Source organism: Macrobrachium nipponense, chromosome 2 (assembly GCF_015104395.2).
Source record: "Macrobrachium nipponense isolate FS-2020 chromosome 2, ASM1510439v2, whole genome shotgun sequence".
Lineage (NCBI taxonomy): Eukaryota > Metazoa > Arthropoda > Malacostraca > Decapoda > Palaemonidae > Macrobrachium > Macrobrachium nipponense.
This window is the reverse complement of record NC_087201.1, coordinates 19,649,419-19,676,419: the sequence shown is the minus strand read 5'-3', so window position 1 is coordinate 19,676,419 and position 27,001 is coordinate 19,649,419. Positions and strand designations below refer to the sequence as shown.

Genomic DNA, 27,001 nt, shown 5'->3' with positions numbered 1-27,001 from the left:
AGTGCAATAAAAAAAATAATTACCCACATTTTAATACTTAAATATAGCTATTTCATGTTTGGAAAAGATTTATTCAATATAGCTATTTCATGTTTGGAACTTCCAAAGGATTTAGATTCATTCAATATACCTATTTCATGATTGGAAAAGATTTATTCGGTATAGCTATTTCATGTTTGGAATTTCCAAATGATTCATTATGCTTATCATTTACAAGTTTGAATTGTTTTATATTACGGAGGAACAAGACGAGACTTTTGAAGTTTCAGAAACGTGTTCCATAGCAAGCAAAATTATAGAAATTCTTTCTTGTGGATAGAATGTAACTTTTTTGTAACGTTCCTGAAGATGATTGAAATATGCAGCAGAGATTCATCTTTAGATTGTGTAATGTTGCAGAATGCAGCATTTGTTACTTTAGAAGACTTTGTACAACATTCCTGAAGGCGATTAGAAGATGCAGCTAATTCATCTTGGATACATTGCAGCTTCATGATCTAGCAAAATTTATCATGGTTAGTTGCAAATGTAAAATCGAGAGACAGGTTGGTCGACGTATATGGTAACGGCCCTGCAGATGCAGCAAAGAATCTCATCTTGGACTTACATAATGCAAGCTCTGTTAGGTAATGCTCCTGAAAATGGAGGGGAAATCATTCGTTCTGTAAACACTCCAGGTTAAAGAGAAGATTCCGAGACACCGAATATATATGCATCTTAGGTTACAATCATATATTAATTCGAGTATATATGCAAAAATGAAGCTGAAATCATTCTTTCTGTACTCACCTGTAATCACCCTGGGGTAAATCAAAGTTCTAAGTCACAGAGTATATATGAAACGTTCCCAGAGATAGCAGCCAGGAAGAACGATTAACATACGCAAGACCAAAAGGTGCTCTAATTAAGTAAGCAGTAAAACTTGGCTTCTCCAGGAATGGCAACATTTATAGAATTCCATCCCCTTCGAGATCTAGATCTTTTTCTACAGGAACTGTGTTTTTACTATTCTGCTCAGAATTAATAGCTAATGTATTTGATATTTGATCCCTGTCCACTACAGGAACTATTCGTGTATTTCTTCTTCAATTATTCTCTTCTGGCTCAGCAGCATTTATGGTAACTTCTCTTCTTCGACTATTCTGTTCTGGCACAGCAGCAATTATATAGCCATCTCCATCAAGAACTACTCGTTATCTTTTCTTTAACTTCTCTAATACAGGAGCTTCACAAACTAGTTGCGTTTCTTAGACAATTCTCTTCATTAAAACATTTTGTAGACTTCAATCCCTTCCGCAAACTAGTAGTTTCTTCTTCGACTAGTCTCTTCTACAGGAACAGCAACTTATGTAGACTTCGGTCCCCTTCAGAAGCTAGTTGTTTCTCTTCACCTATTCTTTCTTCCGTAACATCCCCTGTAGACTGTTTCTTCACCTATTCTCTTTCTTCCGTAACAATCCCTGTAGACTTCTCTCCCAGTCAGATATAGCTTGTGTTCATATAGTTCTTTCACCTTCAAAAACAGCTTATTTTCCTTGCTTAGTGTTCTGTTTCTCAAGTGTTCAATGGTGCTCCTTTTAATCCTCTCTCCCCTTTAGAAACACCTAACGTTGCCTGTTTCTTCTTGTATCCCTGTTGTCGACATCCTACCTCTAGTAACTGCAAAAAAACAAATTGGATTGTCAGAATATTCAAAATAAAACTTCCTTTAAACTTCTATGGTTTTTAATACCTTTACATTTCGGTGATAAACTTCGGGTAGAACTAAAACATAGTTCGATATTGACATAAGATTGAAAACGTAAGAAAATTTTATACAAATTAAGTTGCAACAAAGTTTACCTGGGGCTGCATGATTGCAAAATTATCCCATAATGAGAAAATTTTGTGAATATCATATAAATCTGAGCAAATACAGCAGTTGCCAGCTCATGACAGGCTCTCAAGATCTGATTAGTTATCGAATACCTTACATCTTGCAAGACAGTCAAAATTGCATTGCAGTTTAATTTTAATATACTTAGGAAAATTCCTGACATTCGGGTAATAATGGTCGGAAATACAAAAGAATGAATCGAGGGAAATGGCAGAAAGACCAATATCCACACAGTAGGGAGATATTCAAAAGTTCAATAAATGTTGTTCTTTGGGATTATCACAAACATTTAAGATTTAAAATTATTCTTTAAGTCTGGAAGTAATGATTGGAAATACACAAAAACAAAAGGGGAAAAAGTAAATAATTACTGGCAGAAAGACCAGACTCCATAGTAGGAAGCTATCCAAAGTTTTTAAGACTATTTTTATCAGTGACAATTTCTAAAACTCAGGAAATAATTGGTGGAAATACTCTATGATAATAAATAAATGGAAACCAAACTCCACAGAAGAGAGGTATTGTATAAGGGTAAGACAATATTTGTTTCAGTGGTAATGTCTGACACTCTGGAAATAATGACTGGAAATAAAAAAAGAACAAATAAGGAGAAAATACTGGAAATAAAAAAAGAACAAATAAGGAGAAAATACAAGTACTGGCAAAAGATCAGAATCCACTCTAGGGAGGTTCCAGTGGTAATTCCTGGCACATCCAGGAAATATTGGCTGGAAATACAAAAGAACGAACAAAGGAAAATTAGTATAAGAGTACACATTACTGGTAAGAAATACGGAAGAACGAATCGGAGAAAAGTATGAGTACTGGCAGAAAGACCAAACCCCACAGCAGCGAGCCAATGAAAAGTGAAATGCAAGATTTGCTCTAATGGTAATTTCTGACAATTCCACACTAGGGAGTTTTATATAGAAGAATAAATGTGCTTCAAATGGTACAAACACAGCATGAGTAGTTTTATAGAAAAAAAAACGTGTTTAAGTACAAACATGGTCAAGGAATAGCAGACTAATTTCTCAGATGAACAATGTTATAAAACCAACATGATTTAATTAAGCTTTGCAAGAGCATATTCAGAATTATGAGAGTTCAAGACCAACTCCCAATTCTGACCAATAATGGAAACAAAACATTCAGTTAGCAAATTGAATGGTCACTGAACGTTTAGGAAATCAAGCAAAGATCCTGGCTGCAATCTTTAAAACAACTGAACATCGTTATGGAAGAAAGCTGACTCATATAACCTTAACTTGGCATGAACTGGAATGTGAAAGACCTGGCACATAAGCCCTTAACTTGACAATGATGCATTGCTGAGTTTAATCATTATACAGTATTAACAAATTAGGCTATGCTTACTTGACCAGATTGTTAAATTCCAATAAGCCACAAAAATGTCATAACATTAATGTTTTTGGACCACATTCTAGCACTGTAACAAAGCATGTTAAGAGGCACACCACCCTCAGTACTTTCTAACAACCCTCCATCTTCCATGATTCATACAAGGAAGGTTGGGCGGCCAGTGCTCAAACCAAAAAGCAGACAATTCTGGCAAACTTATTCATTCGGGCACCTACAGCAGATGTAAGCATGTAAACCACAGTGCTAAAATACAACAAAGAAATATGAAAATAAAAAGGAAACTGAATTCTCAAAATCAGATTGCCAACTTATAGAGGAAAAAAATAATTACAAATAACTAAAGCCCTGTCCACACAAGCAGGCACTGTCTTATGGGCAAAAACACTGTTCCCATAACCCATTCTACTACACTGAACAAGCGATTGTCTGGTAACACTGCTTCGGAAGCAAGAGAAAATATAAACAACTGAAGTAACAGATGGGCATGCCCAGTAGTGTGGACAGGCCATGAAAATCCCCACCTTGTTATAATTAACAATAATCTGAGCAGTGTCAATACCAACTGCAAAGCCTCCTAGCGCAGTCAAGCACCATATCTACAGTACCTTCTCATGCTCTGAAATTCATGATACTGGTGGCAAGCTACTGGATCAGACGCCAAGACTAGTGACTACCAACTAGGGACCAGGGTAAGCAATCTGCTCTCTGCAGAGCACCCAGGAAAACCCAGACCAAATTCTACCACCGCTGGATGTTAATGGACTAATGCAATCATACCCCTCAAACGAACATTCCTCATAATACATTATTTCTTCAAAAAACTAGAGAGAGAGCAAGACATAACTCTGGCTACGACATTTCATTTTGAGCACCTAATATAAGTCATGAACAGAAAACATTCCCAGAACTGAAGAGTAAATGTAATGATTGTTTCTTGAGCAAATGACCAAACATGAAAGTAGTCTCCATTGCAGTGATTACAGTTTCTGAAGCGAATCTTTGATGGATCAAATATTTGATTCAAATTAGGTTTTAAGCGGATACAAGACCAAATATGGTAATTTTGCTGAAATAATAAAAGATAATCCTAAATCTCAAAAGCCAATTATTGATTTAAACTTATAATTAAGGATATAAAGCCTACAGATCAACAACAAAAATTCAGTATTGTATTAAAACTGGCAATGGGCTTATTTGATAGGTAGCATCCGTTAAAATGTTACAAGTTTACTAGACTGACAAATGAAAGCTTAAAACCTCAATTGAAAATTATGTACAGTACAAACTATAAGCAACTATGAACATTGTTACTAATGTTCAAAGGTAAAAGTCTATGCTCACCTTGAAGTACATGCTGCTCTTGGTTTGTAATCAAGTAAGTTTCCTTTGCTCTATAACGTGAACTGTAAGCACTGTTTATGAAGTACTACCAGAAAAGGAAACACTACATTAGCGTCACCATTTTTACGGAATAAGTTAAGTTTTCCTGACAAATTTAATTCTAACAAACAAACATTTCAGCCTTACAACTATTAGATTTATTTGTGTTAACTGTAAATGTTCAATATGTTTCTTACTAAAATTGTAATTTTACAGATTTTCTTTTGAAACTACCTAAGCTGAACTCTTCCATTTCGTGTAAAGCCATGGAAATAATTACTGAAATCTATAGAATTGAATATGTAAGTGGCCTAAGAAAATGGCCACATTTATACTTACCCCTTAACCCCAAGCTAGTGTGCTGGCCTAAGGTCCTAGGCTCCTACTTAAAAATGAAATTTTTATAATAAAAGGAGTTACATATTATATACTTACCCAGTAATTACTTACTGACCATTTCAAGCCCATTCTTGCATAGATTTTCTTGAATATCTTTTTATATATAAGCTGTATCTTCTTGATATTTTGGCACAGCATCTGTTAGACCCTTCGGTAATTTTGGGCAGTATAATGAAGTACCAGAATTTATTGATTAAAGCAATTTGCTCTTGAACTTTTTCAATTTCCTCAACATTCGTTGTAGATATCCAAACATCTGTCCTTGGCTTAGCTAAAGAGTTGAGAAAGAAGCCCTGCCCACTCGTCTCTCTGTCTCAACCTCATGAATGGAAGAGTGTACTATGATATGGGTTCTTAACACAGCACAAAAGGTTGCTCGCTGGACCTCTTAATTTTCTCCATTCTATGGTTATAATACATTAACGCTCTTACTGGGAATAATTATCTCTCCTCTGCCTCCAGACCTAGAAAATCCATGAGGCTTTTAATGGTAAAAGAGCGAGGAGGCCATGGCTGAGAAGGTTTCTCATTTTTAGCCAGTAAACCCAGAATAAAGGAACAAATGGCATTCCCTTGTGAGAACCCTATATCTTCTGTCTATTGTATGGGGCTCACTTCCTCTCTTTGCCGTGGCATTGGCTACAAGGAAAATTATTTTTTTTCAAATTCATTAGTGAGGACGATTGCATCGGCTCAAATGAGAAACAAGAGCCACTTTAGAACCACATCTAAGTTCTAAGAACATGTCTCCTCCCTTACATCCTTAGACGTATCAAAAGACCTAATAAGGTAAGAGAGATCTTGGTTGGAAGAAAGGTCTAGACTTCTATGTCCCTTAATGATTGATGAAAACAGGTTCCTGGCCACTCTCAGGTAGAGTAAAAATAGTCTGCTAACTGAGTTATAGAGGTATTAGAAGATGAAACCCTATTTTCCTTACACCGACATCTGAAGACTGCCCACTTCGCTTGGTAGACTTTACCATTGGAATGTCATCTACATCTAGCGGTAGCTTCTTACACCTTTCTAGAAAAGCCTTTCACTCATAATAGTTTGTAGACAGTCGAAAGCCTGTCAGGGCCAGAGTGGACACCTCTTGGCAAAAGCTCTTGAAGTGGGGTTGTCTGAATAGACTTGGAATCGACAGAAAGTCTCTTGGTTGGTCCACTAGTAGATTGATAAGAACTTCTGTGACTATTCCAAAGGGAGGGAAGGCATATAGGTCCAGATTTGACCAATCTAACATCAACACATCTGTCGCCCATGCTAACGGGTCGGGAAAGGGAGAACAATGGCGGGAGACTGTGATTTTTGGATGTTCCAAGTAAATCCAACTTTGGTTCTTCCACAACTTCCAAAGTTTTGCATATACTTGATGGTCCAATTTCCACTCCATTGAAGTATCTGCTTTCAAAGGTTTAGCTCACCCCGATAACATTGCACTTGCCCAGAATGACCCTTGATATCAGTTGTCTTCAATTCTGGTCTGCCCAAATCAAGAGGCTTTATGTTGTATTGCAAAGGGAAAATGAATGGGTCCCCCCCTTGACAATGATATAAGCTAAGGCCATGGTGTTGTCCGCATGAATCACTAGTACCTTGCCACAGACTTCCGAAAAATATTGCAGACCTAAAAGAAATGCCTTTACCTCTCTCAAGTTAATATGCAAACTCTTCTCCTGATGAGACTATGTTCCTAATATCTCTTTTCCTCACAGGAAAAGTCTCCAGCCTTGATCCCTGACATCGGAGCTAAAGTTCAGGTCGGGGTTCAACACTAAGAGATTTTTCCTCCTCCACCCTGTCCTAAGAGTTCCACCACCACCGATCCTATTTTATCTCCTGCATTATGCCAAAAAGTGCAGATCTTTATTCGCCTTCTAATCCCAATTGGCACCTAAGAAAAACTGAAGAGCCTCCCCAACCTCACAAATTGTTCTACTGATGCTAGAGTGCTCAACAGGGTCACCCACTGCCTGGCGGAGCACTTGTTGAGGGTGAGAATGGTTGACCGTCTTCAGGTAGTCTCACATCCTTTGGGGAGAGGGAGAAGCCCAAAAACTGAGTATTTATCTGCGTCCACAAATAAATCACCTGTTGAGATGGAGTCAGGAGCAATTTTTCAAGGTTTAGAAACAACCTTAAGTCTTAAGTTAATAGAATTGTCTTTTGAAGATCCTTCATGCACTTGGCCTTTGAGAGCGAAGAATTAGCCAACCATCCAGGTGTATGGATATATTTATACGCAGAATATGCAGCCAGTTGGCTAATGGGGCAAGTACTGTGGTAAAAACTTGTGCTACTGTTGATAGCCCGAAGCATAAGGCTTAAAATTGGAACACTATCTTTTAACACAAACCTTAGGTATTTCCATGAATCCCGATGAATATTAATATGGAAAAGGGATCTTTCATGTCTAAAGAGACCATACAGCCCCCTTGGTGTTTGGATGCCAGGACTGACTGACTACTGCTTCTTTATGAAACTGAAGTTTAGTTAGGTACAGGTTCAGAGCACTTACATCTGCTACTGGCTTCCAGCCTCCTGTGACCTTGGGTACCACAAACAGCCTGTTGTAAAAATGATATTGTTATGTTACAATAAAGTTTCATACATACTTACCTGGCAGATATACATAGCTAAGACTCCGTCGTCCCCGACAGAAATTCAAATTTCGCGCCATCGCTGCTTACAGGTAGGTCAGGTGATCTACCGGCCTGCCCTGGGCGGCGGAGGACTAGGAACCATCCCCGTTTTCTATCATATTTTCTCTCTTCCACCTGTCTCCTGCGGGGAGGCTGGGTGGGCCTTTAATTGTATATATCTGCAGGTAAGTATGTATGAAACTTTTATTGTAACAATAACAATATCATTTTTCATACAATCAACTTACCTGTCAGATATATACATAGCTGATTGGCACCTTTCGGTGGAGGGTAAGAGACAGCTACTATATGGAATAGACAGGTAAACAACATATGTTGTAGGTATAAATAAAACCTTGGTTTCCTACCTGATAGGTGGTAGACTTCGTGGGTGTTTGCCCAGTAGTCTGCATCACCTCAAGAAACTTTAGCGAGATATATGATCTATGGCCAAGAGTTCTTGTGGGTCTGCCGATGGGGTCTTATCCGCTTACTCGGCAGAGCCTGAAAGGACTTTGTCAATGGGTGCTGATCCACTTATATGACAATACACCTTATGAAGGAGCACACAACCAATCCGACCACCTGATCCTAACCATATGTTAGAACTAAGGATTGTTCCGAGTTATCCCCGAACTCGTCACAACAACCGTAACTCAAAACCACTACGCACACATACATAATTTCTAAAAAAAAAATTATACTCATCTAATTAGATATGACAAGATTCTCTTACTGAACACATAGACGGCCGCCCGTGCTAAACCAAGTCCTCCATTGTTCGAAGAGACTCCAGACCCATATCCAAAAAGAAGAAAAGTATATACTTTTAAGGATTGGTGTCGGCTCCCGTACCCAGAATCGTATCCGCCGATACGAAAAGGACCATCGCAGAAAAACACTTCTTATATGTCACACGAACGTCTTTCAAGTAATGAGATGCAAATACTGAGTTGCATCTCCAAAATGTCGTATCTATGATGTTTTTAAGCGACATATTCTTATGAAACGAGAGAGATGTCGCTACTGCTCTCACTTCATGAGCTTTAACTCTCAACAGTCGTAACTGTTCGTCAGAACAGACCTTATGCGCGTCTGTAATGACGTTCCTCACAAAGAATGCCAGCGCATTCTTGGACATCAGTCTTGTGGGGTCTTTTACCGCGCACCAAAGACCTTGTCTAGAGCCTCCCATCTGATGCTTTCTCTGAAATGTAAAACTTTAGAGCTCTTACAGGGCATAGAGATCTTTCTGCTTCTCTTCCTACGAGACTCTATATGCCTTTGACTTCAAATGACTTAGGCCAGGGATTCGAGGGATTCTCATTCTTAGCTAAAAACAGTGTCTTAAACGAGCAAATAGCGGAGTCTCCCTTGAAACCTACTTTATCTTGCAGAGCATGTAATTCACTAACTCTCTTTGCCGTAGCTAAAGATAATAGGAATAGGCATTTTCTGGTGATGTCTCGAAACGAAGCCAGATGAGGAGGTTCGAATCTTTCAGATGAAAGAAACTTGAGGACCATGTCTAGGTTCCAGTTCGGAGGGACCGGTTCCTTTGACTTTGAAGTCTCAAATGACCTTATGAGATCGTGGAGATCTTTATTATCTGCCAGATCTAATCCTCTATTCCTGAAGACAGCCGAGAGCATACTTCTGTATCCCTTTATTGTGGATACAAGCTAGATGAGATCGCTCTCTCAGGAATAGAAGGAAATCAGCAATTTCCGCTATAGAGGTAGTGGAGGAGGACAACTTCTTAGATCTACACCACCTTCTAAAAACCTCCCACTTCGATTGATATACTTTCGTAGTGGAGGTTCTGCGTGCTCTCGCGATCGCGCTTGCCACTTCGCGAGAAAACCCTCTCGCTCTGACGAGTCTTTCGATAGTCGAAAGGCAGTCAGAGCGAGAGCGGGAGGTTTTGATGGTACCTCTGAAGTTTGGTTGTCTGAGAAGATCCGTCCTTCTTGGTAGGGATCTTGGAAAGTCCTACGATCCACTCTACCACCTCCGTGAACCAATCTTGGGCCGGCCAAAAGGGGGCTATCAATGTCATCCTCGTCTCCTTTGACGCCACAAACTTTTTCATTACTAATCCCAGGATTTTGAATGGAGGAAAAGCATATACGTCTACTCGAGACCAATCTAGCAGGAAGGCGTCTACCATAAGAGCTCTTGGATCTTCCGCGACCGAGCAAAAGACTGCCAGCCTTTTGGAAATGAATGTGGCAAAGAGATCCACATGAGGTGTCCCCCACAGCGACCAGAGATCTTGACACACTTCCTCGTGTAGGGTCCACTCTGTATGAAGGACCTGGTTCCTCCTGCTGAGTCTGTCCGCCCTCACATTCTTTACTCCCTGCACGAACCTTGTCAGAAGGGAGATGTTCCTGTGAGACGTCCAAAGCAAAAGGTCTCTCGTCAGTTCGTAAAGGAACGAGGAGTGAGTCCCTCCCTGTTTTCGAATGTATGCAAGTGCGGTGGAGTTGTCCACGTGTTACTTGCACTACATTGTCGACACCAGAGGTTCTAGACTCTTCAAAGCCAGATGCACGGCGAAGAGCTCTTTGCAGTTTATGTGCCAAGTCACCTGTGCTGGTTCCCAGGTGCCTGACACCTCTTTCGAGCCTAATGTTGCTCCCCAACCTTTCTCCGACGCGTCGAGTACAACACTAGGTCCTGGGTTCTGTGTCCTTAGAGAGATCCCTTTGTTCCGCTTACCAGAGGGGGCAACCACCATTCCAGGTGCGATCTTATCTCCACTGGAATGGGAAAGACGTCCGAAAGTTGTCCAGTTTTCCAACTCCAAGACTTCTTGAGGAAGAATTGAAGCGGACGTAAATGAAGTCTCCCCCCCCTAGCGGGAAGAACTGTTCGAAGCGAGGAAAGGGTCCCTAGAAGGCTCAACCATTCCTCGCCGACGTATGTTCCTTCCTTAAGAAATTAGAGAGACTATCCGCAAACCTTTTGCGATTCTCTCTTGCGAAGGAAATACTCGAAAACCCCGAGAATCCATCCGAATCCCCAGATAGACTAAGTCCTGGGTCTGGGGGTCAGCTGCGACTTCTCGAGGTTCACGAGCAATCCCAACGCTTTGATCAGATCTAAAGTTAACTTCAGGTCCTCCAAGCACTGTCTCTCTGATCTGGCCCTGAGGAGTCAAGTCGTCCAGATACAGAGATATTTACTCCTTTGAGGTGAAGAAACCTCGCCACATTCTTCATCAGGCTTGTGAAGACCTGAGGAGCTGTGGACAGGCTGAAACACAAGGCTCTGAACTGAAAGATCCTTCCCCCCGTCCATGAAACGGAGGTACTTCTTCGATGAAGGGTGGATCGGGACGTGAAAGTAGGCGTCCTGGAGATCTAGAGACACCATCCAATCTCCTTGTCGTAATGACGCCAGGACTGAAGCAGAAGTCTCCATGGAGAACTTCTCCTTCCGAACAAATTTGTTCAGAGAGCTGACGTCCAGTACTGGTCTCCAGCCTCCCGAGGCTTTCGCAACCAGAAAAGGCGATTGTAAAACCCCGGGGAGTTTTGATCTAGTATTAGTTCTATCGCTCTCTTGTCCCACATTTGTTCCACCATCGATCGAAGAGTATCCCTCGCACAGGATCCTTGTACTTGGCTGTTAGTTCCCTTTAGTATTGACGTTAGGGGAGGAGTGTTCAGGAAAGGGGGATACGATATCCCTTCCTTATTATAGCCAATGATGACGAGTCTGCGTTTATAAGTGTCCAGGCCTCCACAAATCCCAGGAGCCTGGCACCTACTGGTGCTTGGAGGAGAGAAGCTTCATTTTCCCTTTTTAAAGGGACGAAAGGCAGACCTACCTCTCTTCTCCTGAGCCTTCCTTCTTGCGGGAGGTCTGGAGGTCGGACCACCTCGAAAGGGCTGAACCGATGTACTCGGTCCTTTCTTGTCAGAGTAGAAGCAGGCTTCTTCTTCCTTGCTGACTGCGTCAGAAGATGCCTGAGTCGCCTTCTCAGTCAATGAATGAGCAATGTCCTTCACCAACTGAGAAGGGAACAAAAAGTCAGACAAAGGCGAATACAGCAGCGCTGCCCTCTGAGCGTGGGAGACTGCCTTGGTTAAAAAGGCACCATATACCGTCCTCTTCTTAGAAGACCTGCTCCAAACAAAGAGGAGATTTCAAAAGAGCCATCCTGTACCGCTTTGTCTATACAAGACAATATGCACAAAAGGGCTTCCGGTTCGATTCCTTCCGAATCATGGGCTTTCTTGGACATCACCCCAAGGGACCAATCTAAGAAGTTGAAAACTTCCAATACATGAAAGAGTCCCTTGAGGAGATGGTCCAGTTCAGAAATGCCCCACGTAATCCGTGCCGAGTTGAGACCTTGTCGACGTGAAAGCGTCAACTAAGGTCGAAAAGTCTGCTTCTGACGTAGACGGGAAGAGCAATACCCATATTCTCTCCCGTCTGATACCAAATGCCTCTTTTACCAGCTAGTCTCGCTGGAGGCATGCAGAGACCGTTCTTACTAAGTCTTTCTTAGACTTCATCCACGAGTCTAAGGATTGTAGAGCCCTCTTCATTGAAATGGTGGGCTTCATTTTGAGAAAAAGACGAAGACTTCTTCGTCTTAGCACTCGAAAACAGAGAGCGCGGAGAAGGAGGAGCGGCAGGAGTCAATTCGTCTCCATACTCCTCTAGAAGCAAGGCAGTCAAAACTTTATAGTTCGACAGTCCTTCTCTTCCTTGATATTCTTCAGTCCGAGTTTTTCCTTCCAACTCGGGATCTAAATGAGTCTCCGCTCCCCTTTCTGTACGTTCCTCCTCTAGAGGAGACAAACTCCTAATAGGAGAGGGGCTAAGGGAATGATATTCTTTCCTCGTTCGCCTTTATATGCCTTGGAGGACTTTAATACCTTGGGAAGGCCTTGGAAGGTGCCAAAAGCTCAGGCTTCTCTTGATAAATAGAAGACGCTTCCCGCTTGGATGACGCTTCTCGTCCGCCAAGCGGTCCTGGCTGACGCCTCCCGCTTACTTGGCTGCTGACGTCCGGATGACGCCTCGCGCCTGGAAGACGCTCCGCTCTCAAAAGGCGTCCTACTTGGCGCCAAAATATTGGTTGGAGCTTCACGTCTACCAACAGTTTTCAAAGACGCTTCATGTCTAAAAGACGTCTCACGTCTCTCTGGCGTTACGTAACTTTCGTAAGCAACCGATCTTGCTCTCGAACCCGAAGCTTCTGTAATATGTTTAGAAGCTTCACGTCTGCATGACGCTTCTCGCTTAGCAGGGGAGAGAGGACGAGACTTCTTGATTGGAAGCGAAACGTCCTTCCTACGAGGCGCTAAAAAAACTCCCACTAGAGAGGTCAGTTGCTCTTGAACTGCCATAATAATTCTCCTTGAAGCTTCTCCCACATCAACTGCATGACGCCTTTCGTCATCACTCGTGGGGGAGAAGTAGGAAAGTGTACTTCTGCGTACTCGTCGGGTGACGCTGACGCCACCTTCGCCTTCTTAATAGAAGAGGGAGCGTCATCTGAGAAACGCTCTGGGCTCGAATCAATTTCGGGTTCTTTCATATGACGCTTCAGAGGTCTCGATAAATTCGACTCCTTCCACCCTCGTTTAGGTGAGGGAGAGGGAGAGGATGAGAAACACTCACGAAGGACGCTTTTTCTAGAGCGCCCTTGAGCAGCCTGCACGAAACAGAGCTAGCTGAAGGGACGTCTGACCGTTGGGGATTCCCCACGACCTCCTTAAGGCTTTCGACTTTCCTTCTCCTCTGGGCATGGGAGCTTGGAAGAGGTCTAGGCCTGGGAGCGTCACAGGGACGATCAAACGCCCCCCTCCACAACACTGGGAGAACTCACTTCACTGTAATGCTCACTTTCCACTAGCCTTACCTTGTAAGTCCGCCATTTTGGACTTCATGTCTCGAATCGTAGCTTTCAGATCGGCGATTTCCGAGGCCGATTCCGAAAGTACACTTTTGTGAATGAGAAACATAGGGAGAATCTAAATCAGAGGATTAGAATTATCAGTAAAAGGCTCAATAGGCCTTGAACTCACACCTTTCAGACGTCTAACCCTATCCCTCTCTAACTTCTTCAAATAAGAAGTTAAAGTCTTCACTCTTCTGCATTTAATCCCTCGCATTCATTACAAGTATTATTAGCAGAACACTGAAACCCCCTACATTTACGGCATACAGTGTGAGGATCAACCGAAGCTTTCGGTATCCTCACCCTGCAGCCTACATTCACACACATTCTCACACTCACATTTGAATCAGACATACTGAGAAAAAATCCAAAAAGCATTCATTCAAAAAAACAGTCCACAGTAGCGAATGCCAAAAACACGATCCAGATACGTCACCAAAAAGCCGAGAAACGATGATCAAAGGATGAAATAAGAATCTAAGTCAGGAGGTAATAGCAACAATGTTTGATACCACCGGCGACAGAGAAAATATGATAGAAAACGGGGATGGTTCCTAGGGTCCTGCCGCCCAGGGCAGGCCGGTAGATCACCTGACCTACCTGTAGCGAGTGGCGCGAAATTTGAATTTCTGTCGGGGACGACGGAGTCTTAGCTATGTATATATCTGACAGGTAAGTTGATTGTATGAAAACCCAGAGTTGTTCTCGACTAACTCTATCACGATCTGTGACTTCTTTGGAGAGGGCCAAATACTTCCTTGATCCTACTGAGTAGGCTGTTAATGAAATAGGAGTGCTGGATAAGGGAGGCTGTTCCCGAAGATGGAATACCCTTATTTTAACACTTTTTATCACCCTTTTGTTCCCAATTTTTCCAAAACGACTGTGGTCTTGTCACCACCGGTGCATGAAGAATAGGACCCTCAATTGTGAGTTGCAGGCTTAGACGGTTTCTCTGTCTCTTGCCTCGCAAGGGGGAAGTTGTAACAGAGAGGATGATTTGGGTGCAGCAGTATCCTGCATTGATTTTTTGTGTAAATGCAAAGCTATCTCCTCTACTGTCTTCTGTGGAAAAAGATGCATATCATCTCACTATGATGCCTTTCCAACAACCGTCTTTTGTCGGCACCTTGGACGCTCCAGGTGTGACTATGGGGCGACTGCCCATGAGCAGACCAACCTCCCTTGGGCCTCCAGCATGCCTCCTCCCAGAGCTGAGAGAGTATGGCAGTGACCTTCACCTGGGGCCACTGTGGAAGCTCTTTGAGGCTGGTGTAGCGATCTGGTTCGGGGGTGTGAACCAGGGATAGGAGACAGTGATTTTGGAGGAGGACTGGGAATAGGAGGTATTGGTTTAGCACAGGGAGAGACAAAAAGAAATGTCAGAAGCACCTGATTTCTTAGTCACATCTTGCGTAACTAAAGATTTAGTCCCAGCTCTAGAAGCCGCTTTTTTTTTATAATCTCTCTCTAACTCGTTAATATGTGAAGCTAAAGTCTTCCACTGTTTTTCTTCCTATACACTGCACTCCTCACAAATCAAATTCTTAGTGCAAACTTGACCCCTACATGTTGTGCCTAACATATGTGGGTCATAGCCAGCCTTAGTGAACCTAGTGCAATACCTAATACTTGATGCACTAGAATCAGATATGTCTAACTATCCACTAACGGATGTCAAGGAAAGGACCAAAAGTTGGTACGTCTTCTGGCAATAATTGAAGTCAAAAATCATGGAGGGTCCATAATCAAAATCCCTCCCAAAAACAAAAGCCAAAGGCTACCGAGGCACAGAATACTTTACGAAGTTTGGAAGAACTGCCAAAAACCATAAGCAAGCTGCGTTTCCAACACCTTGTTGGTCTGAAGCCAGCTGAAATTGCGGAGCTCTTGGCCGAGTTGTTCCTCTCTCCCCTACCCCAAAAATGGGTGGGGTGTCCAGTCACCTACATGAACAAAAGCCAATCGCTCCACCGCTTTCAAAAAAAATTTAAGCTGTCGTCGAGTAGAAGCTCTAAGCTAAGTAATTACTGGGTAAGTTACTTATATAAAATCTTCTATTCCATGTAAAACTATGAACATAACTAATGAAAATTTCATTAATAATGTTGCAATGCAATCCTATGCAATATGATATTGTAATGATACAATTAAGTTTGTTCATACTTACCTGGCAGATATATATAGCTGTATTTTTCCGAATCCGACAGAAATTTAAACACTTACGACACACGCAGTGGGAGTCAGGTGGTTAGTACCCATTCCCGCCGCTGGGAAAGGCGGGTATCAGGAATCATTCCCATTTTCTATCATAATTTTTTTATTTCCACTGTCTCCTGAGGGGAGGTGGGTGGGTACTTGATTATATATTCTGCCAGGTAAGTATGAACAAACTTAATTGTATCATTACAATATCATTTGTTCATGAAACTTACCTGTCATATATATATAGCTGAATGCCCACCTTTGGTGGTGGGAGTAGACAGAATAGAAGATTTTAGGAAACATATATATGCAGATAATTGATATCTTGATTCCTTACCTGTTAGCATAGCTGACTTCGTGGTTACTGCCGCGTAAGTCTGCTTGTGCTACTAGAGTTGCCAGCGAGGTAGAGACCTATATAGCTGGTGCACTCCAGATGATCTGTCAACAGGGGGCGAGACCACGACGTGACTTATGACCATTTGACCATACAAATGAGGGCAACGAAGTAAAAACCAAAAACACCACCTGGCGTAGCCTACCAAAAGTATCCCACATAGACTAAGCTAATGGAAGGGAGATCCGCCGCAGGCGGTCAACCCCACAACCATAACACAAGTTAAAAACTCCCCTAAACCATTAAGGATAGGATGAGCGCTACCTCCTGCCCCCAAAACAGTGTCTGCAGCGACGTATGGTCCGAGCGAGTAACAATTTTTCGTATGTTGCTTTCACCTCCCGCAGGTAGTGTGAAGCGAACACCGAATTGCTTCGCCAATAAGTGGACCGCCCAAAATGTCTTTGATTGCCATATTTTTGTGAAAAGCCACCGAAGTAGCAATAGCCCTCAACTCGGTGGGCTTTCACTTTCAGAAGCTCCATGTCACTTTCACTACACTTTTCATGGGCTTCCTTAACCGTACTTCTTAAGAAGAACTCCAGTGCATTCTTCGACATCGGAAGATCTGGTTTTTTCACAGAGCACCACAAGTTCTCAGAAGAACCTCTGCATTGCTCTGGTTCTCTGCAAATAAAACTTGAGAGCCCTGACAGGACACAGGACTCTCAGCTTCAGGTCCCACTAGCTCCGACAACCCCTTGATCTCGAACGTTCTCGGCCAAGGGTTGGAAGGGTTCTCGTTCTTTGCTAAGAACGTAGGACTTAAGGAACAAACTGCACTATGATCCTTGAACCCAATATGCTTGCTTATGACTTGAATTTCGCTAACCCTCTTCGCCGTCGCCAGAGCGGTTAGGAAAATGGTCTTCTTAGTAAGATTCCTAAGCGAGGCTAAATGGAGCGGTTCAAATTGACTCGACATGAGAAACTTCAGTACCACGTCTAAGTTCCACGATGGTACTTTAGGTTGGAGAACTTTCACAGTCTCAAATGATCTAATGAGATCATGAATGTCTATCATTCGCTAAGTCGAGTCCTCTATCTGAAGACCACAGAAAGCACGCTTCTGTAGCCTTTAATCGTGGGAACGGCTAGTTTCGCTTCTTTCCTAAGGTGAAGAAGGAAATCTGCTATCTGGCTCACAGAGGTTGAGGTGGAGGAAATGCCCTTCCTTCTGCACCAACTTCTAAAGACAGCCCACTTTGATTGGTAAACTGCGATTGAGGAGGGCCTCCTTGCGGTGGCAATCGCCGTTGCCACAGGTCTTGAAAAACCCCTCGCTCTGGCCAACTTCTTGATAGTCTGAACGCAGTCAGACTCAGAGCGGGGAGGTTTTTGTGGTACCTCTCGAAGTGGGGCTGTCTGAGTAGATCTTTCCTTAGGGGCAGAGTCCTCGGAAAGTCTACTAGGAAGGACATCACCTCCGTGAACCAGTCGGCCGCTGGCCAGAAGGGGGCGATGAGGGTCATTCTCGCTCCTTCTGATGCAGCGAACTTCCTCATTACTTCCCCGAGGATTTGAATGGGGGAAAAGCGTAAATGTCTAGTCCCGACCAATTCCACAGTAGGGCGTCTACTGCCACTGCTCCCGGGTCCAGAACTGGGGAGCAATACAGCGGAAGTCTCTTCGTTCGGGAAGTTGCGAAAACGTCCACATGAGGACGTCCCCACAGCTTCCATAGCGCCTGGCATACTTCATGATGAAGGGTCCATTCCGTCGGCAGAGGCTGTCCTTGCCGACTGAGAAGGTCCGCTCGCACGTTTTTCCACGCCTGACACAAACCTTGTCAGAATCGTGACGTTTTGCGACTTCGCCCAAATCAGGATATTCCTCGCGATGACGAACAGAGAATGAGAGTGAGTTCCCCCCTGTTTTCCTGAGGTATGCCAACCAAGGCTGTGGTGTTGTCCGAGTTTATCTGAACCACTTTGCTGGAGACTTCCTCCTCGAAGAACCTTAGAGCGAGGTAAACCGCTGAGAGTTCTTTTAGGTTGATGTGCCAGGACACCTGTTCCCCTCTCCAGGTGCCTGACACTTCTCTCCCTCCAGTGTTGCTCCCCAACCCGTGGAGGACGCGTCGGAGAACAACACTAGGTCGGGGTTCCGAAGCTTGAGCGAAAGTCCTTCCGCAAGCTTCTTTGGATCCAACCACCATTTGAGGTGCTTTTTCACTTCTTCCGTCAAAAACAAGACCTCTTCTAGATCCTGTTTGCGTGACCAATTGCTTGAGAGGAAGAACTGAAGTGGTCGGAGGTGCAACCTTCCCAGAGAAACAAACTTCTCCAGTGAGGAAATGGTCCCCAGCAGACTCATCCATTCGCTCACCGAGCATGTTTCCTTCCCTAGAAAGGCCGACACTTGTCCAGGCATTGAAGTTGTCGCCCCTGGACCCCGGAAAAGCCCGAAAAGCCACTGAGTCCATCTGAATCCCCAGTAGACTAAGGATTGAGAAGGAGTCAGATGCGACTTTCTCGGAGATTCACCAGAAGAGTCCCAGGACTTCGCTAACGACAGAGTCGTGTGAAGGTCCTTCAGGACACCTGTCCTTGCGATGAGGCTCGAATAAGCCAGTCGTCTAGGTAGAGAGAGATCCTTATTTCCGCAAGATGGAGGCACCTCGCAACGTTCTTCATAAGAACGGTGAACACCATCGGCGCCGTGCTGAGACCGAAGCAGAGTGCCCTGAATTGGAAAATCTTCCCTTTCAGGACAAACCGCAGGTATTTCCTTGATCGGGATGGATGGGGTGGGGACGTGAAAGTATGCGTCCTCTGGAAGGTTCTAACGAGACCCATCCAATCCCCCGGTCTTAAAGCTGCAAGCACGGATTGAGGTGTCTCCATCTTGAACTTCTGCTTGGTAACGAAGCGATTTAGACTGCTGACATCCAGAACGGGGCGCCACCCCCCTGACTGCTTCGGCACTAGGAACAGACGGTTGTAAAAACCCCGGAGAACTCCGGTCGAAGACCTGTTCCACTGCCTGCTTCGATCATTTGATCTAGTAGATCGTGAAGCACTTTCTGCTTTTCTCCCTGATACGACGGAGACAAATCCTTTGGTGTCGAAGACAGCGGGGGTAACATCAGGAAAGGAATTCTGTACCCCTTCTTGACGATGTCCAGAGACCAAGCGTCGGCACCTCTCTCTTCCCAAGCTTTCGCGAAATGTAGAAGCCTGGCTCCTACCGGTGTCTGAAGGACTTCCCTCTCACTTCTTGCTCTTGGAAGGAGCGGGAGTCTTGCCTCTGAAAGAGCCTCTTCCTCGAGGGGCTGGCTTCGAGGAAGAAGCGGATCGAAAGGGCTTCGACTTCTTCAAAGCAGAGGACCCAGAAGACGAAGAAGTAGCAGGCTTCCTAGAAGACTGTGCCAGAAGGTCTTGAGTTGCTTTCTCCTGGAGACTAGCAGCTATGTCCTTTACCATAGACTGGGGGAAGAGATGTTCTGAGAAAGGAGCGAAAAGAAGATCCGCTTTTTGCGCTGGTGAGACCGACTTTGCAGTAAAATTGCAAAAAAGTGCTCTTTTCTTAAGCAGTCCCGTGCTGAAATGAGCAGCCAATTCCTCAGAACCATCCCTGACGGCCTTGTCCATGCAAGACAATACACTGGACAGCTCCCCCAGACTGATGGAATCAGAACTCCTGGACCTGGCATCCAATACTCCCAGGCACCAGTCAAGAAAATTAAAGACCTCTAGTGTCCTGAAGAGGCCTTTAAGGTGAAAGTCTAAACTCGCTATGTGTCCACGAGACCTTCGAGGAAGACAAAAAAGATCTTCTGGTGGCGTCTACAATGCTACCAAAGTCTCCTTGATCTGAGGCTGGAAGCTTGACTCCGACGTTTTCTCCCGTCTCATACACATACCAGCTTTGCCACCGAGTCTTGAAGGTGGTAAAGCGAAAGAGGTCTTGCCCGAAGCTTTCCTCTTTTCCATCCAATCATGGACCTTTCTAAAAGCTTGCTTCGTAGAAAGCGACTTCTTCATTCTCACAAAGCCCGAGATCTTAGCAGCTTTGGAAGACGAAAACTGAGAGGGAGGAGTACGTGGAGCTTCAGGTTGGAAAGTGTCTGCAAAGACTGACTGAAGTAAACGAGTCAAAACCTTGTAGTCCGTCGAAACTGGAGCCAACTGCTGTTCTTCGTCCACTTCGACGAAAGCGTCACTAACTTCCTCTTCAGACACTGGAGAAGTCGGAGGAAGTAAAGAAGAGTCCCGAGCTTTCTCAAAAGAGAAAGAACGGCGAACAGGAAGAGTTCCCGCCTCCGCTTGTGCGTTGCGGAAGTGGAAAACTGACGTCCGTAGGCGCGCGTTTGGCGTCCGAAGCCAATCTACTGGCGCCGACAGAAGCGCGCTCAAACGCCGCAGGTGTACACCTGGCGTCCACTTGTTGTGCGCACTGAGCGTCACTGGTGCGCGCCGAGCGTCCACTGATGCGCGCCGAGCGTCCACTGGTGCACGCGAGCGTCCACTAAAACTCTCTGAGCGTCCACTGGCGCTCGCGAAACTTGCACCGAGTCACGTTCGGCGTCCACTAAAGCGCGTTTGACTTTCACAGAAGCGCGCTCGGCATCTAAAGAAACTCGCTTCTTATCTACAAGTTTCGTAGCAGCGGAAACAACCGCTTCAACGAGAGCGAGAAACTAATTTCTCGCCTCCTCTAGAAAGTTTGCTGGGGAGCAGAACGAACTCTAGAGGGAGACTCAAACGGAGAGAGAGACGTGCGAGGAGAGGGAGAGGGAGAACGCCTCGACCTCTTCACAGGAAGATTGTCATCCTTCTTACGGCGACGTGGAACAGTCTCTCTCGAAGGAAAAACATCTCTCGAGTTGCTGCTGAAGAGACTGGAGAATCTTGCTTGTAGGTGAAGCCTCCTTTTCTGGGGAGGGGCTGATCCTGTGAGCAGGAGAGTGGCGAGGGGACGCCTTCTTGCTACTCCCAGGAACCGCCGCTTCACGACCTTAGAGCGACTGCGGCGCTCGAAAGAAAAAAACATCTAGGGAAGATTCCGCCTCCGAATAATCCTTACGCTTCTTCTGCGGAGGAAAAGCAGCAAACGCACTATCAGGCGACGAGCAAAGTTCCGGAGAACAACTTGGACGTGAAGCGTCCCGAACGCGAGCCGTCCTTTTCAGCGGACGTGATGCGGTATGAGAGCTCCACCCCTTGCGAGGGGAGGAAGCTTCAGAAGAAGAAAAGCACTCCTTGAGAAGACGTGCACGCGCACGCTCCTTGGCAGTCTGGGTATGTTCGTCAGAAGCTGCCGAAGGCACGCCAGATCGGTGGGGGTTCCTCGTAACCCTCCTTCGACTTTCGACATGCTCTCTCCCCGTAATCTGGGAGTCAAGCAGAGGTCTAGGTCTAGAGGCGGAATGAGGCCGATCTGACGCACCCTCCACTACACAAGGGGCACTTTCACTGCACTTCTCTTCACTTTTGCTCTCCAGAGCTAACACTTTTGATTCTAAGTTACGAATCGATTCAAGAAATAGCGATAATGTATTACCTTCTACCGACACTGTCTCAGGGGCCGGAGGCAACACTACAGGGGTAGGAGCATAATCTACAGAAGGAGGGGTTAGCAGGCAGAATAATTTAAATCTTGCCTACCTGAAAAAACACTCCTGGAGGAAGACCTCCTTAACCTATCTCGCTCAAGTTTCTTAAGATAGGTTTCATACGCCTTCCATTCCGACTCTGTTAGTCTTTCACACTCCTTACAACGACTTTCAAACGTACATTCATTCCCCTGCAAACTTTACAAAACAGAATGTGGGTCTACTGAAGCTTTCAGTAGCCTACCTCTACATTCAGACAAGGAACAAAATCTAGCGCTAGCAGAACTAGACCCTGACATCTTGATCAAAGAAAAATCAATACCAAATTCAAATCAAACCAAAGTCAACGTGTGCCAAGCCACCGATCCAATTCAGATACCAAAGAAAAACCAAAAGGGATACTCAAGTAGCTAGTAAGTTTCCAAAATCTGGACGGAGGTGCTGCAAACAGGTGTTTCCAGCACCGGCGACAGAAAAAATTATGAATAGAAAATGGGAATGATTCCTGATACCCGCCTCCCAGCGGCGGGAATGGGTACTAACCACCTGACTCCCACTGCGTGTGTCGTAAGTGTTTAAATTTCTGTCGGATTCGGAAAAATACAGCTATATATATATCTGACAGGTAAGTATGAACAAATGACTATGCAAGTGGCCTAAGAAAATGGTCACATCTGTATTAACTCCTAAGCTAGGGTGCTGGCCCCAGGTGGCAGGCTCTTGCTTAAACTCTTCAGATTCGTGTAAAACCATGAAAATAACTAATGAAATTGAATAAATAGATACTTTATTCAATCCTATGTAATTGCATACGCAAGTGGTCTAAGAAAATGGCCGCATTTGAATTAACCCCTAAGCTAGGGTGTTGGCCTAAAGTCCTAGGCTCTTTCATAAACTCGTCTATTTCGTGTAAAATCATGAAAATAAGTAAATATCTTCACATTTCAGATTATCTAAGCTATGGTGCCTTCAAATACAGATACTGCAAGCAATTCTATGTAAAATGTATGTGAAAATTGCATTTAATACGACCACCTTCATGCATTGCTAACCTAGGGTGGTATGCTAAGGTTCATAACAGCCTACCCAAATATGAGAGACACATATGGCCAAAAGAAACTCACTTGGAAGTCACGCCTAAACCTGAACACTAAATCGATGGCAATGGCGCATTTTAAATGCAATCACATTTAACTTTATCTAAAATTTTATACCTTCAAATATAGATACTTTTCTTACCTTTATTTTAGAAGTTTAACAAGTTACCCAGATGCTGATGTTACAAATTTCAATGTATATAGTAAAATTAGTACCCACAGTGTTTTGTAGAAGAGTGCAGTCTGAAGGCCTGTTGTAGGTTTTCTGGAAAATAAATGGATCACTGATATATTAAGGCTTACAAATGATTTAGATTTTTGCATTTAAATTCAAGATATTTTACAAAAGACATTACCTTCACAATTAACTTTATCTATGATTTGGTGCCTTCAAGAATAAATATAAGTAACTGAATATCAAAATCACATTGAACATGACAACCTTCGTATTTACCTAACCTCGAGTGGTAACCTAAGAATTCATGGCAGCTACCAAAAGTAAACCTTATTATGACCGCAAATATAGATGTTGCGTGCGACCCTATGCAATGGAATAAGTAAATAGCCTAAAAAAAAAGGCAGTCTTGGTACTAACCTTTATGTTAAGGTGTTGGCTTAAGGTCTTAGGTTCTTACCTGAACTCTTCTGTTTCGTGTAAAACCATGAAAATAGCTAATTATTATAAGTTCCTCAGTTTTTACCTAACCTCTCCTTTTCCTGTTAAAACATGAACATAACTCATTATTATTGACTCCTTATGTCGCAAGGGTGGTGACCCAAGGTCCTAGGCTCTTACTTAAACTTTTCCATTTAAATGTAAAATCATGAATAATGAAAATAGCTACCGAAAATCATATACAGGAGCTGCGGGCATAGATACTTTATCTTACCCTTATTTTAGGAGTTCTCCGAAATTATCGTGACGCTGATGTTATAAATTTTAGTAGATAAGATTACAAGGTTTGGTGGAGGAGCGCAGCCTGACTCTACGAGACTCTGCAGTTCTGTTGTGGGCCTGTGGCCGTTCCAAACTTCCAGTCTTTGGTGCCACGTCACGGAAACCGTTTTCCCCTACATTTTCCCCTACATTCCCTAAGCACCAAATGTAATAATAGGACAAGTGAAAATGAAGTATTAGTTTTAGTTTAAATTTACAGTGAAAGTAACCATTCTAACTCTAAGGTAAAAAAAATTAACGCCGGTAAAGAAATTGTATTTAAAAATGTAATGCATTTATATGAAATGGAAATGGATAGTAAATTATCTCACTCCGAAAAAAATAGTCACTTCTAAGAATTAGTCACAGAGCTTTGTATACTTTAAAGAGGAAAATTTAGATTCAAGAACAATTATACACATATATTGAATTTACAATGCATGTAAACAGGTTATAGATTGTTTTACTGCAAAACAGCAATGCTTTTAATCAATGAGAAATGACACAGGGACGGTACTCTACTATGAGATTCGGGGCCTCTGTAACACGGTTTTTTCGCAATAACTTTTTATCTATGCATTTCATAAATATAAAGCTTATTAAGAATACACATTATATGTACACATAAATTTTGACTGCATTCTGCATTACGCAGGTTGAATAAATTTTGTACTTACAATGTAAAGGTGACTTTTTTTTAAGACGGACCAACTTACTCAGTGAAAAGGTTTCGAACGCACTCGTTACGTAACTTATGACAGTATTTCTTCCCTCTTTCTCGATGGATGATTGGCTATACGTAACGAAGGCTATACCTCTGGCAACAATGACAAACAAATTTAAATACAACCAATGCAGCACACCTTTATGAACTCTGAAACCTCTCCACTGATAATTTTCATAATGAACAAACCAACAAAATATGTTAATAAATACAAAAACACTTCGATTATTAGTCTAACTCCCAAAATAAGTTTCCTAAGAAATTACAGTCTACTTTATAGGCCACAATCAGATTGACAAGATGTAGGGAATAGTTGGTAATTTTCAAAAACATAGTAGACAAGCTTGATTTGATAACTGCTATATCCAATTGTCAAGCAATTTTATTATTGGCTTATCTACCTATTTACTGAAAAAAATAGCCGGTACTGTATTTTGGCTTTAAACCTTCACTAGTAATTATCGTCAGAATGATAACTTCATGAGGCTCCACCCACTTTGGCCTCGTTATAATTCAGGATAACACTGAAGGCTATCATGGGCATTGTTGGATTACAAAATTTAACTTCTGGCTATAAAAACTCATTTCTCGAGTAGTTGTAAGAAGTGCTAAATGATTCTCAAAGATCCCAGCAATTGTCCTAAACGTTTAATTCATGTATATTACGCATATACTGTTGCGGCACTACTGCTACAGTAGTATTATTATGCTAGCACAGATACTCCACCCACATCTACTATGTATCGTTCCGCCATTCATAAAGTCTTCGGGTTTCAGAGCCGATGGAACAAAGAGAATGAGTTTCTGTCTAGTGGATGGGCAGGGCAACATTTCGTCAAAAGGTGTTTACTTTGCTTACGTAATGAATGTTTTTCGACTCTTGGCTCGTAATCATTGGCCATGGCGTCGGCTAGATAATTTTTACTCTATAAAAATTTAAACTATTGGGTTTAGGTTATTGATAATGCTGACAAAATTTGTGCGTGGTTGTAAAATATACATTGTCAATTTTCAGCTACATCCGATGCTTTGACAAGGAGCAAAGTCCAAAAAACCGTGTTACAGAGGCCCTGAATCTCATAGTTGTAACCTATGAAAATACGTTAATAAGAAAAATGTTAATACACTTATAGATTATTACTAAAAAGTATTGATGTAACATTATAAAAAAAATTCTTCAATCACTGAGAATTTAATTAATCTCACTGTCTGCATATTTTTCAAAGAACCTTGACATTGCAGGACAATTAAACGAAAGTTTTTTTGTTCTAACTACTATTGCAGCAGTATTTAATTCTGCTTTGATCCCGCAGTCATCCTTTACTTCAATAAACAGTCACTTTAACAGATTTGTAGTCACTTCTTTTGCAGAACGCATATGGGAGGCCGATTTCGTTTGAACGATGGGTTCCGATTATCCTGAAACAAATTCTTTAGCACATATTCTGCAATGAAACCTTTCCTAAACTTCAGCTCCCCTCTTCCCAGTCCTTCTTATATCCTTGGGCACCGTGACCTTTATCAGTTACTATAGCCGTAATTACAAAATATCCCAATACAACGTCTATGTGATTAATAATAAAGCTTCTCTCACAGTCCTCATCGGAAACTGGCTAGACTGAAGCTAAACTGAGATTCAAAATCACAAGTCTGAACCTGAAACACGATGTTCCTTAAAAATGAGGAAATACTGGTTTTTAATATTATCATTGCTATGCAGGGCTGTTTAATATTTAGCGCCGATACGATTTATATTAATAATATTTCATTTTGTTTTTATCTAGAATAGTGAAGTAAAAACATACTATAAGAGAAATAAGTGAAATTCCCCTATATCCGTCTAAACAAAGGTCATATCCCCCGCAGGTTTCCCCTACCCCTACGGACACCAGATTTCTTCTACAGAAGGGAATCCCCTACGCTTGGCATCACTGGCTCTAGTAATACTTACAAATATCTATTTATCAAAACCGAATCCTTATATCATCTCCTTTATAACACTCCATGACATTAATCAATAATATTTATAACTAATAAGAAATATTTACATTATAATTGACGCCTAATATCGTTAAACAAGGAAAGAAATTTATTGTATAAATTTGTTTTCTCAAGGCTTTAATGTTCCAATTGATAATTATGAGTCCCGAAAACGGTCAGGCGAAAATTGACAATTAACCCACAAAGCCCTTCAAGGAAAACCTGACGTAATTGGTGAAAAGAAAATTTATTCAATTTGTCCTGTTTGATGTCTGACACAGGGGGTGGTGGGGGCTGGGGAAGCGGTTTAATTTTGAGTTATAACATTCCTGAGGTCACAAAGGTCACAAAAGGGGTCGAGTTGCCAAATGTTGTCGGGGTCTGTTGAACGATTCGGCTTTCTATAGCAAAGAAATATACAAACATTCACTTTTATATGTATATAGTATATATATATATATATATATATATATATATATATATATATATTTATAA

General features: G+C 42.7%; 1 long non-coding RNA gene across 1 annotated transcript; it reads right to left on the bottom strand.

Annotated features, from left to right (window-relative positions):
- Nucleotides 1-422: 422 nt before the first annotated feature.
- On the bottom strand, nucleotides 423-23,875 carry LOC135221395 (uncharacterized). The gene is made up of 4 exons (XR_010315925.1): nucleotides 23,756-23,875; nucleotides 23,461-23,582; nucleotides 23,008-23,130; nucleotides 423-1,659 (listed from the first exon to the last, which is right to left on the bottom strand). It is a non-coding gene; the product is annotated as an uncharacterized LOC135221395 (long non-coding RNA).
- Between the last annotated feature and the right edge of the window lie 3,126 nt (nucleotides 23,876-27,001).